At 41.8% G+C, this 13,987-nt stretch overlaps 1 protein-coding gene across 5 annotated transcripts in view; it reads right to left on the reverse strand.

The window, feature by feature from the left end:
* Positions 1-13,987, reverse strand: part of pik3r3b (phosphoinositide-3-kinase, regulatory subunit 3b (gamma)) — a 189,630-nt gene that overhangs the window by 137,580 nt on the left and 38,063 nt on the right. The gene's annotated exons all lie outside the window — the stretch shown is intronic.

The following is a 13,987-nucleotide window of genomic DNA, read 5'->3' on the forward strand; positions in this document are numbered from 1 at the left end:
CATTCATGTGTGTGCCCTCCAGGGAATGTGTACACACACACACATACAGAGAGAAACAAACACAGACAGCAGCATAAAGGCCTTGTAAATGTCAGTGATGAGTTCGTACTTGGGTGAAAACTTCACATGCCACAGTGTGATGACATTACACAAAGGACACATACACACACAGAAAAATAGCAGCTTCTTTAGGCACATAAATACATACATGTTAAGTTGCAGTCTTTTAGTGCTAGCATGCAAAATACTAAAGAAAACTATACACGTACACGACACATGAATACATCAATGTGTAACTACAGCATAAATAGCTACAGCAGAGCCTATGTACAGACAACCTCTGAGCATTTTTAAAAGGTTGGTTTATCATGCTGCACATATGCATGAAAAAGATGACTAACATTACTGAAGTAAGAGCAAAAAAACATGGTATCGTCTATAAACAGGGCTTCTTACTGAGATCTTGGTGAAGTAGAATTAAAACACTGAAGACGTGTTGGTACTCAAAAGCAGAGTTTGAACAAATTAGCTTTAAGGAGCTGCTCTTATACTATCCATTATTATGCAGCCAATAAATCTTTCAACTAACTGAACATTCTTTTAAAATTATTGCCAACATTTGGGGCATCCAGGGGTGTGCTGGTAGAGCAGTCCACCTACAAATCGGATGATTAATGCATCAATTCTTCTGTGTGTGTGTCAGAGTATTTTTGTGCAAGATACTGAACCTCAAGTGTTCTCTAGTGCATCCACTGTGAGTGTTGAAAACACCAGTCCATTTTTTTTATCCCACAGAGATCACCTAACTTAAAAATAAAACTATAGTTAATAATAGCAGCTTGCACACATTTTTTTGGGAGTATGCTGTGGTATACTGTACATGGGTACAATACATTTAAAAAAAAATCTTACTGGCTCCAAGTTCCCTTTGTATTGTTTTTATTCATCAGTTTGGTGAGTTTTTATTGGTCATTCACCAGATCTTTGTTAATGACGCGCAACAGTTTCTATAAATATTTCACCTTTACCGCACAAGAAAGGAAGCTATGGTTTCCTCCATGCTGTGTATAGAAAAGATGGAGGGAGCTTCTGGGTGTGAAAAGTGCAGCCAATGTAGACTTTCCTTAAGCCTGCAATCTTTCTAATGGCTAGTGGGGGACTCCTCTAATGGTTTACAGAAGTCAACGTGCATGGCTAGAAGTCTATGAACAAACCTATTTCAACTTCTTTGATCTCAGTAAACAGATCCCTGATGAGTTGTTGGTCTTAGTCACGAGTTTTGAGACTTCCTGAATGAGCCAACAACATGAGCCACCAACTAATAGGTTTAGAAAGAAACCTTTTATTTATTAAGGGTAATAAAAGTGGAATTAGAACTTATTGCATACAGATATATAGTCTGTTATTTCACTACTTGAAATTTAAATATGGTTCACTGAAGCATTCCAAATGACAGGATCACGCAGATTTTATAAAATGATGATTACTTTGTGTTTTATTTTATTTTCTCTATATTCAATATTTTAATTTATAGCTAATGAAGTCAGGGTCATCCCATGGCTCATCTCCACCACAACACTGCTATTATTCTGTTAATGTCTTTTCTCCTTTATTCCATCTTTACTTTGGTTTTTTGCGTGTCCCCTCTCACTTTCTTTTTCTCAAGCTGCTCCTCAACTTGTCCCTATCCCTCCCTCTCTTTCATCCTCTTAATCAACTTTTCCCCACCTATCATTTCATGCCTAGTTGCTCTCTTCTGCCCACATACTCTTTCTCACCATATCGTTTTAGCTTAGCAGTTCCCACCCTCCTTTGTTGTGATGGTCACACTTGTGTCCTATCATAGCACACGCACAGCCAAGTATTAGTCACGCTGATTTAAATGACACTTGTCTTTTAATGATGTCAAACACACTTGCACAAAAAAAAAATCATATTTAAAAACCTAACACACACTTAGTCACCGTGTTTACAGGTTTACAGACCTGATATTTCCTGCACTGATTATGTTTATGTGAGCGGCCAGTTGAGTGTATTGTTTCAGATGTGTATGCATGTGTGGCTGTCAGTGTGAGCAATGACAAAGAATGCTGAGGAATTTCCGGAGATATCGGTCGTTAAATGCACAGTACTTTCATTAATGTCACTGTCAAAATGTATTACAAAGACAATAGCTCAGCCAGAGGACAGGAGAGGAGAGGACAATAGAAGAGAGGAGAGAAAAGAAAAGTGATAACAGATGTAAAAATTAAAAAAAAGAAGATATATGTAAAGGGCATGAGCAAAGAGAAAAATCAGAGAGAGATGGAAAAGAGGAGAAGAAGGAAGAAAGCAGGAGAAAGTAGAAGTAAGAAGAAGGTAAGAGGGGTCTCAATAAGAGGATGAGGGGAAAGTGAAAAAGACGAGCACTGAAAAAACTGAATTCAAGATGGATAAAAAGTGCAAAAAACAAAAGAGGGCAACCCCAAGAAGAGAAGAATCAGGGATTAAATAACTAACATAAGGACAAAAGCAAAGAGGACAAAAAGAGAGAATATATAATAAAGACAAGAGGACAGATCAGGGTGGATATTACATGGAGGGGATAGTGAGAGATGAGAGGAAAAATCAGAAGAGGACAAACAAGAAAGGAAAAAGTGAAGAACTGAAGAGAAAAGTAAATGGACGAATGAAAACACAAAAGAGTAGAAAAAAGAAAGGAAGAAGAACAGAAGAAAATGATGAAAGAAAAGGACAAAGAAGAAGAGACTGGTGGATGAAAATAAAGACAAAAGGAGAAGAGAGGAGAACAGTGAAGCTGACTCCATTCCTTCAGCTCTGCAGCAGATCACCCCACCCCACCCCCAGCCCCCATTAGAGAGAGGGTAGGGTGCTACAAACAAAGACTTACACAAACCTACAGACACACAGAGACACAGTTGAAAGTCAGATAAACAGATAGAGATGAACCCCAAGAGAAGATTAACGTGACTGTATGCACCAGTATAGTATGCACATCGTACAATGAGACAGAAAGACAGATGGATGGAGACACATACACGTGCGCACACACACACACACACACACACGCACACGCACACGCACACGCACACGCACACACACACACACACACACACACGGTCTGTCCACAGAGACGCTCTCTCAGTAAAAAATTTTCCATTGTACTATACTGCATAAATCTGATACTATGGTACACACATACATATGTGGTCATACCCTCACAGCTACCAACAGCTGTGGTCCCAATCAGCAGTGTCTGAAAATGATTTATTGATCAGTGAAGCTGGCATTATGAAGTAGGACCAGAATCACTATTTCACGTTTCCATTCAAATTGAGTATGCCCCCCCCCCACCACCACCACACACACACACACACACGTACAGAGGGAAAATCTGATCAAGATAAGAGAGTGGAGTTATAGAGCAAGATGCTTATATATCAGAGAAGCTGCTCTGTGCCTGTGGGAGCTTCTGATAACTCATATACCAGGATTGGCTCTCTTGATGTATAATAAATCATGTTTAGGTCAAACACTTGCGCGATGAGTATGAAATTCACTCATATTTGATGTTCACACGCCAATATGTTTACGTTTTCATCCTAAGTCCTTGTGCAACATCTCAGATCTTTGTCTCTCTCAGATGGAGGTGCTGTGTTCAGTTCTGCAGTAATATACAGTGACACCAGGGGGCAGCTGACTCCAGACCTGACTGGACAGTCCTGTTCCTTTAATCAGAGAGCTACAGAAGCGGGAAGCCACATTTGGTTTGGAAAGGCTGTTTTGTTTCATCTCAGGAAGACAAGTTTAATCTGAGTCTTCAGGTAAAACTCACATGAGATGAGGCAAACTATAATGTGCAATATGTGATCTACACAGCATGTGTACAGAAATAATGACACAGCATGTGGAAAATCCAGCAGAATGCAGGAGACCATAAAAAGGGAAACACGCAGTAAAAGATAACAGATAATGCAACAAAGAAATATTTATACACACACAGCAATCCGTTTAATGAACACAGATGGGATGGCACAGGTGAATGCAATCAGGGAAAATGACAAATAGGAAGTAAAACTAAAGACAAGATGCAAGAAAGAGGCACTTATAGAGTGACAAATAACACAGACACATAGCATCTTGACATTTATTTATTTTTTTTTTTATTTTTTTTTTTGTAAACCTGTCCCGTTTGGTTCTTTTGCCATCAGAATTATTGTCTAAAGGCGAAGAAAGATGCCCAACGGATTTACTTTACCAAATGGACCATCCCAGCCTTGCCGTAATGGTCCATTTGATTTACCTTTTATTGTTTATTTTATTATTTTTTTTTTTTTTACTTGCTAGATACGGGACAGGGGAAAAGAAAAGGGAGAAAGAAAGAGGGGGGAAAAAACAAAACAAACAAAAAAAAAAAACAGCGGAGAAGAGGGACGGGGATAAAGGGCAAAAAACAAAAACCAACAAAATAAGCAGACAAAAAATACATATATCGATCACCTGGATCACCTGTTGAGAAAGAAAAAAGAAAACAAGCAGAAGAAAACGAGAGTAATAGAATAAACAACATCACAATGATATATGGGAATATAACACTACATACTTAATATTAAACATTATTGTGCAGCACGTAAGATCGACAGCGCACAGTGTGCTTTGAGGTAGGAGCCAAAAAGGGTGTAGTTTGTGTATGTGATCACCTGTGTGTACACCTGTGAGCATGAGCGCGCTTGTATTTAAAAGGTTCCTTAATGTAATGATCTGCTAGAGGGTGTGGGGGGCCACAGCCCCATCCTCCAGGGCATGAAGCAGGTATGGAGGAGATCAAAACTCCAGACATCCAGAGGCCCCCAGAACACAAGAGACCAAGGAAGACCAACAGAGGGGCAGCCGCGCCACTGTCCCAGAAAGAGCTGAGGAGAGTCCCAGATGAGGGATCACTCAGCAGCCGCGGAGCAGAAGCCAGGGGGGGTTGCAGTGACGTGCCCGTGAGCTCCGCCGGCAGCCAGCTGTGCCTGAGTGACCGAGCCCCAGGCCGAGAGGCCGAGGGCACCCCACCCCCGAAGTGGCCCGAGCGAGCCCCAGGTTCCAGGCCCCGATAAGCAGCCACCAAGGAGTGAGCCGGTGTGTACCCGGACGCCCACCCCCGGACACAAAGAACCACCAACGCATCGATGTCTGAGGGCATCTGCCACCGGCAGGGGAAGTGGTGGGGGGAGATAGGCCTCCAAACCTTGGAGGGCCTGAGATGTCCCCAGAGAGGTGGCGTCTGATACCCAACCTGACATATAGACACAGACATACAGGCACACACAGATACAAACATCCATTCCCACCCTCATGCTCTCATAGGCAATTACTCCACACTCAACCAACGTGGAGACAGACATAAAGAGACGCTGTACACACAATCACACTCCCCAAGCGTACTCTAAGAACCGGGTCTAGGTACCCTTGCCCCTGGAGGGGGAAACTGCACCCAGACCCACGTGGTGTTACCCTTTTCCCTGCAGTGGGGAGAAGCAGACCGCCCCGACTCCGCAGCAGCAGGGAGGCCCCACACCCCAGACCCCAGTCGGACGGCCAACTCCTCCTCCTAGCCCCCCCGCTCCAGCAGGCCGCAGAGACCGGGGGTGTGAGAAGACTCCAAACCTCCCTCTACCCGCTCATATGTAGTGTTGATGTATATGTGTTCTAAGGTGCAATTAAAACCCAGGAGGGCATGGAGCTACCCGCCAGAGAGCAGCAGGTAAGCGCATAGCCCCTCCTGATAGCCCTCAATGTCTACGTGTATTTAAAATTGAGAGGTGGGCAACGACGCCAGGGGTGAGGTGTACACCCTGATGGTAATTTGGAGTCCGTGTTGTGAGCCCACCCCCAAGATCCTATATGTATGTGTTATGAGAGTGTGAGTAATGTGAATGTCTAAGTTGTGAGATAAAATTGAGGCAGAGGCAGTCAGAAGGGGACAGAGGGGGGGATGCCTCCTCTGCACCCTGGTGACACACCCCTACCCCAAGGCCCTGCATGTGTGGGTGATTGTGGTGGAGCGGGAAGAGGGAGGCAGCTGGAGATGGGGAGGGAAGAAAGGGAGGGGCAAGTGACCCCTCCCTGGGGCCAGCTCCCCCGCTGACCCCAGTAGGCACCCCCATGCTCTGCAACCCGCCAGGGAAAGGGGGCCCAGTGCAGCAGCGCCGCCCGGCCCCACAGAGCCCGGGACAGCCCACCCGACCCCACTACAGAGAAAACTGCACCCACCCCATCATCCACTCATCTTCCAGACTACACAAGACAATAGACGCCCAGGCTGAGATCTTCCTCCACCTCTCCTATATCTCCCCCTCCTGCAGAGAGAACTCCTGAGGAGAGGAAAGCTCCTGCAAGATGTGACAACCTCCCCCACCAGTTGAAGAGTCCCCCAGGTGGCTCGATGCACTGGCGGCGCCCTGCGCCAGGACCGGGCCCCCATATACCCACCCGCCCACAACCCCAGCAACACACCAACCAGCATCTTGACATTAAGGAGTACTAGGGAAGGCTATGGAATTAATTCAAAACATGAAACTCACAAATTATGACAATAGCTGCTGATAACATTCAATGCATCTCCTCACATGTGCTGAATCTTAAATAGTACACAGGAAAGGGACTTCTCTTTAGCAATATTAACAGCTAAGCAAAGTGAAAAATTCATCCTCTGTCTCCTCCTGACCAATCCACCATGGCAGCATGTTAGTCAGAGGAAACCCCCCCTTTCCGGGGACTCAGCTAAAAATGCTATGAGGTTAGCGTATGATGGCTTACTATATGAGCATACTCAGAAAAACATTTATGCATATGCATACATTAGCATAAATGCATACAGACACACTTGTTTAGCAAACATAGCCATTGCATTTACTTAAAAATGTAACTTTCAGAGTAAAGCTGTGTACAGATAAACCAAACATTGATTTCAATTCATACATGCACAAACAGACACAAAGCTAAATGCTAAATGATGTCTCCCACGCAAACAAAGCTATTTGCAAGCCATTTGTCTTGCATTATGACCACATCCACAGGATGTTTAACATCGTCACATTTACATTAATATGTATCTTAAATGCACATTAAATCTGAATCTGTCTTCTGGTCTGCATATACAATTTTTGCCCGAGGACTTATTCATACTGTAATGTGCTGATGCTGTTTCAGTTTCCAGAACTTTGACTTACAAAATCTAATAAATGGAGGCTATAGATATCATTCTATGCTAAACGTCTGGGGAATCAGTGTCATAAATTCCAGAAAAATACTATAAAGCAGCACTTTAAGCACAAGCTTCTAAACTAGAAGAATCTACATGGTAAAGAAATGCTAAAAGAATGTAGACAAGCCACTGTGTATACCAGTTATTAAATCCTTCCTTCATGATGTATCTACTTCCCCTCAAGGCAGCTGTGGTTTCAATTCATTTGAACAAAACATATTTGTAGAAACTTAAATATCAAGTCTGTATTTTTTTGTTGTTGTTGTTGTCATCATTGCCCACACCGAAGTGTTTATAAAAACAAACACAGTTACATTCAGTATTTCCCTCCAGGCAACATTCCCACTCCTAAGCATAACTTACATCCACATTTGGCTGGAGACATTATCTTTCCTCCGTTGTCTGGAAACTATTAACATGAAAGTGTACTATAGTTTCAAATATTGAATTTAATTTCAATAAAAGACTAAAATGAAATCATGATGTGATGTTTTTGGAAACGGTTGGATGATCGATAAAGACACATTAACAGCTGGCCTGGAAAACACTTGATTTGAAAATGGTCACGAGCACTGTGGTACTTTATACATATTTTTTTCATCAAGTGCCGACTTTTTCCTACCTAATTTAAATTAAGTTTACTGCTACCACAAGTCTTTGTGTCTTGTCTGCTGTTTCTCTTCACATAAAGTTGACATGTTCCAACCCAGTCTCATTTAAGGACATCAAATACTGATTTTTGAAAATGTGTGGCATCTCACTGACATCCACAAGGTGTGAGGCATAGTGACTCACATTTTAAACTGAACTCATTTACACAGACATTTATAAAATGTGTTAAATGTGTGTGTGTGAATGGCCTGATGAGAGGAAGCTTCTTTTAAACTGCAAGACTGTAATTGTGTTGTATTTCCCCAGTGGATTTCCCAATCCAGCAGGCACTTGGATAAAATCATTTTAGAGTGTCATGAAAGGCAAGTTGGACATGCAGATAATTAATCAGACAAAACTGTTTTGTCACAATTAAAACTTCTATATAGGAAAAGATGGTCTAGGTGTCTGTTTTTAGCACATTAAAACAATATAAATGGACTGGTTCTTATATAATGCTTTTCTATTCAGACCATTAAAAGCTTGCTTACATATGCAGCAAATGGTGAATAGCAGCATTGTATATAAATCTTTTTCCTTGTAGACTTTAGATTTTTGCATAATGAAAGTTCAAAATTCTGAGTATCCTTGAGTTAGAGTTGTTTTGGTGTGCATTATGCTGAAAAGGTCACTAATTAAATCCCTCTGCTATTTAATCAGTTTTTCATTAATATTTCTTCTGCACAATGCAAAACTATAGAATGCTAATATTCCACTGGTAATTGGTTTGATTAAAAGTGAGGTAAAGATGATATCTTACACTGAACAGAGGACCCACAGAGAATCCCTTTTAATCCATCCTCCTCAATCTTGTCTCTCTCCTTCCTCTCATGTATCATCTTTGAAAAATCTGCCACCCCCTGTTTCTCATCATCAGGTTAGTAGCATGTTGCCACCATCACACTGTGCTTGACAGGATTTTAGAAAAAAACATCCATTTTTAATGATAATTGTGTGGACATGCCACAGGTTTGCAGAAATTATCAATAGTTTGTGTTCTGTTGGGATCTTTGAAGTCGCTAGTAAGATTTAGGCACACATGTCTACTATGAGGTTTAAGAAAATTGTTTTTGAATCATGGCTTGGAGTAAAATCGATACTTTTGCAACAGGAAGTTTTCACACTGAAAAATCATAAGTCAGAAGTGATGGACGTCTCTCACTAATGCCTTACCGTGGTGCATCAAGCTCCATTACCAAAGGACATATTATAAACAAATTAGTTTTATTATTAGTGGCATTAACAAAACAGCATTCATTGATATCTTCTGAATAAAAAAATGGTTTTGATCTTCAAAAACACAAATTACAGTCACAGAACAGAAAATGGTTCAAGCGAACCAAATTCAACACTTGGAACCAACTCCAAACCTTTGCTTAGCTAACAAACACTCATGATACAACTGGCTAAAATCCTTACTGGTCACTCGTTTAGTTGCTTTAAATTCAGGAAAATCGAGAGGCTAAGCAAAGATGGCTGAATGGATACTGCAATGCCTGTGAATGTGAATTTTATGTTATATTTTAACTGACCTTTAGTTCAGCTTGATGGTTTTGTTTCCAATCTATTGTGGTTGTACAAAATATTATCTTCTTATTATTATTCAGTAATAAGAAGCACATTAAAAAAAGCAACAGTAAGAAGTTTAACAGATAAGTCCAAATAGTCACCATACATTTTTATGCAAATCAGAGACAGTTGAGCTGAAGGCCAATGCTGATTTGAGACTGACCCACAGGTCTCACCCACAACTACAAAATTGATAATGCCAATTAGGGCTCTTACAAGTTTACATGTAAAAATCTTTGTCTTTGTGGGTGTGCATGCATTCAACCTTGTGCTGAGTTTTATTAGTCCATGTTGGTTGAACTGATAGAATTAATGGACAATGTTTTTCTGATGTCACTCACACATACATGATCACAAACTTATAAATATTGTTATAAATGCCAGAGTTGTTGTCAAATTAGTAAAGAGTTTTTAATAGTGAGCTTAGATTTATCTGTTTGCACGTGTTTTCTTAACTGTGGTGTATTTAGTTCTTGGAAACAGAGGTACATTTCTAAGCCCAAATCTACACAGATCCACCCGAGTGCACACTGAATCATGTATTACGGCCTGTATTGATCCATTTTTCCATCTGTATTCCCTTAGGAATATAATCTCTCCCACACTTAGATCAATGAACACTCTGTGTGCAGTGGGGGGTGGGTATGTTATCACAATACTGCAGACCAAAGTGATGACATCAGGAAAACACTGGCACGCTTTTGCTCTTGCATATTTAGGAAGACCCTCAGTAAATTGTAAAATTGACTGGTTCTTATAGACCCAACATTCACATTCCAGTGAAGAGCAACTCAACAGAGAGTAACTCAGGGTTTTGTATTTTGCCCAAGAATATGTTGGCATGCAGACAAGAGCAGTCAGGAATCTGACTTGCTCAAACCACTGCGCTACAGCCACCCTATAGTATTGCACATACGTTTCCTAGTTTCTAACTATGACTTTAGCCTCTCTTCTCCTCTTTTCCCTAAAGTAAATACTCAAATACTTGACCTGGCAATACATAAGACTGCGGAACACTAGTGTGCTGTGAGAAATTATTTCATTTCACTTAACTGGTCTTGAAGAGTAACTTAAAATTGAACATGATGCTTTTAATACAACGACCAGTAGAGTACTTTCTCTTATGTCAGTGGGTGGTAGTGGTTACCACAATATGACCTGGTTAAAACATTACAATTAGTGATAAGCGTAACAGGTAGCAGTGACTGTCATGGTCCGAGTGAGTGTCTGGTGATTTTCCATCTGGAAACTGTGTTGTCCTGTGTCCATCCTTATGGGTTCCTCACCTGTAATCCAAAGGCGGCTAATCAACTTAGCCACTAAGACCAGTACAGTCCTTCACTTTTCGCCAGTTAGTCAGCTACCTTCTGGTGGTAAGTAGGCCTCCATGTTCCTCGTTCCTTGTGATTATTCCTCATGCTTAACCTTGTCTTCTTGTGCCTCTAATTCTTTGTCACAACTCCAAATCTGTTTTCTGCTGATTGTCTACTGGAAGCTGGTCACACCTCCTCCAAACTCTTTTGGAACCAACTATTCACTACTCTTATCTGCCTGCCCTCCTGCTTGCTGTTCCTGGTTGGACTTCATCGGAATTCAATGTTGGATCCTCCAAGTCCCACTGGATCTTAGCTCAGTCATTCTCCACCACCTTTGGGGGCATCTCCCATTTGGACCTCGGGACTTCCAGGCCGTATTCGGCACAGATGTTTCTGTATACTATGCCGGCCACTTAGTTATGGTGTTCCATGTATGCCCTGCCTGCTAGCATTTGCACCCTCTGTTATGTGCTGGATTGTCTCAAGGGCATCTTTACACAGCCCGCACCTGGGATCTAGCCTGGTGTGATAGACCCCAACCTCTATGGATCTTGTGCTTAGAGCTTGTTCCTGTGCTGCCATGATTAGTGCCTCTGTCCTGTCTTTCAGCCCAGCTTTGTCCAGTCACCTCCTCTATTTGCAGGTGCTACATACCGTGCAGGGGCCTGTCCTGCCATGATGGTTCCTCCTCTTCCTCCTGCTTCTTGGATTTCTGTTGCCTGAGGTATTCACTGAGAATGCGGTCGGTTGGGGCAATCTTCCTAACGTATTCATGGATGTTCACTGCCTCATCCTGGACTGTGGTGCTGACTGTGGTATTGCAATCCCCTCAGTTCTGACTACCTTCCCTCTCTGCATTATCATCTGACTACACTTCTCCAGTCCGAACGACATTCCGATGTCATTGCTGTATATCCTGGTGGTGTGGATCAGTGAATCAATGTCTCGTTCACTCTTGGCATACAGCTTGATGTCATCCATGTACATGAGGTGGCTGACAACTGCTCCATTCCAAAGTCGGTATCTGTAGCCAGTCTTGTCAATGATCTCACTGAGGGGGCTCAGGCCTATGCAGAACAGCAGTGGGGAGAGAGGATCTCCTTGGTAGATCCTGCACTTGATGGTGATATGTACTCCTATGTACAAATGCAGGGAAAAGGTATGGCTGGTAGCTAGAGATTGCTCGGAAGGCCCTTCCACGCAAGTTCGCTCCCCACTTTATTCGAGCCTATGAAGTCGAGGCGATCATCAGCCCCTCAGCAGTTAGACTCAAGCTCCAGGCATCCTTGCGCATCCACCCTACGTTCCACTTTAGCCTGTTCATGACAGTCCTCTGTTTTCCAATGTCCATTGAGTCTGCTTTTGGGTCCGCAACCACATGCAATATTTGAAAAGAAAAAAAATGCAGACTCTGAAATAGGCACTGGACAAAATTCTAATCCAGAAGAGCCTATGAGTGGTGATCAAAAGAAATAAAAAAAAGGTGAGCATGAGGAACTACAGCAAAAGATATCTTTCATATGGATGCACTTTCACTGGCGATCCGATTACATCAACTCTGTCATGTTGGTGTGGTGGGTGGAAAAATCTCTTCAACAGTGCCACTGTCCCAAGCCAACTTAAATACCATGTCCAAACAAAACATCTCTCAGTTCAGAACAAGAACACGGACCAGGTAACTTTAATGAAAAAATACAAAAGGTGTCTGAAAGAGCTCTCAAAGCTGGCTATTTAGTAGCAGAACTTATAGCCAAGTCCAAAAGTCACACAGTGTGGCAGAGACATTAATACTAGCTGCTTCCAAACCTATTCTAAATGAAGTGCTTGGTCCTGATGAAACTTAAAATGTCCCTCTCTCACATAAATTGATGAGTCTTTGGATATTAGTGGACATGCTCAACTCTTGGCCATTGTGCATTTTTGTGGTTTTGTGGTCCACTAGCAAAAACTTCCTATTTTGCAAAGAATTTCTAGAAAAAACAACATTGGTTGTGATATTTTTCATATCACAACCAAATATCTTGAAGAAGAAGGACTTAGGAGAGAAAACTGCATGCACACAGCAAAGTACTGGTCCATGTGTTTGTGCTGCTTTAACTATTTTTGATGAAAGAAGCAATGACGCAAAGTTGCTTGTATGTGATGATATGATGCAAGGCTGGCTTACAGGGAAGATGTATTTTAGCATTTGAATAACTGAACACACGATTGTAAGACCAAAATGAAAACCTGCTCAGATAATTACAGAAGAAAATATAAGTTCTACATTTTTGTTTTATTGCTGAAAGGACAAGAGCACGATGGTAAAATGTAAACTCTATCCAGGACAGAAACAACTGTTTTATACTGCTAACACAACTGCGGCTCTTTGCAAGCATCTGCAGAGACAGCATGCTAGCACAAAACTAGACAATAACCCAGAGTGGTGTTAAAGCTGGGTGTATACCAAGCCCAACAGCCAGACACTGAAAATGAAAAGGTAACAAAAGGAATGATAGCGAGTCAAGGTTGTAGCATTGTAGGCTCCATTTCTACTTGTACTTTTTTCTACTTTGGAATCACTGTGGCAATTCCTTTGAAGTCTTGTCGGGCTGTTTTTTTAATCTTTGTTTTGTGTGATGTCTTTTTACATAGCCTGGTTGCTTGGCTCGTTAAATTATGCTCTGGGGCAGACCCAGGGCATGCTGGAGAGGTTATATCTCTTGGCTGGTTTGGGAAGCCCTCGGTGTTCCCCCAGATAAGCTGAGGAGGTGGCTAGGGAGAGTGGCCTAGGTGCCCTTGCTTAGGCTGCTGCATCCATGATCCAGTCCCAGGAAAGCAGAAGAAAATGGATGGATGGATGAAAACTAAAGAGTTTAGTCTGTATTAATACAAAATTAATACTTCTGTTACTTTTACAAGAATCTTTTTCTCTTATCTTAATTTGTTTATTGATTGTGTACACACGTTAGAGGTGGCTGTAGGTCGGGCCGGTCAAATAGTAACCATAACGTTGGTGGTACTAGCCCTAGCTACTCCAGTCTGCATGCTAGTTATCCTTGGGTAAGATACTAACCCCAAGTTGTTCACACATGCATCCAATGGCATGTGAATGTTAGATATAAAACACTAATCTAGGAAAAAAGAGCTTTGGTGAATGAGGCAAGTTGTATAAAGTGCTCAGAGTCGAAAAGCACTATATAAGAACCAGTGCATAATA

This window comes from Pelmatolapia mariae, linkage group LG17 (genome assembly GCF_036321145.2).
Source record: "Pelmatolapia mariae isolate MD_Pm_ZW linkage group LG17, Pm_UMD_F_2, whole genome shotgun sequence".
Lineage (NCBI taxonomy): Eukaryota > Metazoa > Chordata > Actinopteri > Cichliformes > Cichlidae > Pelmatolapia > Pelmatolapia mariae.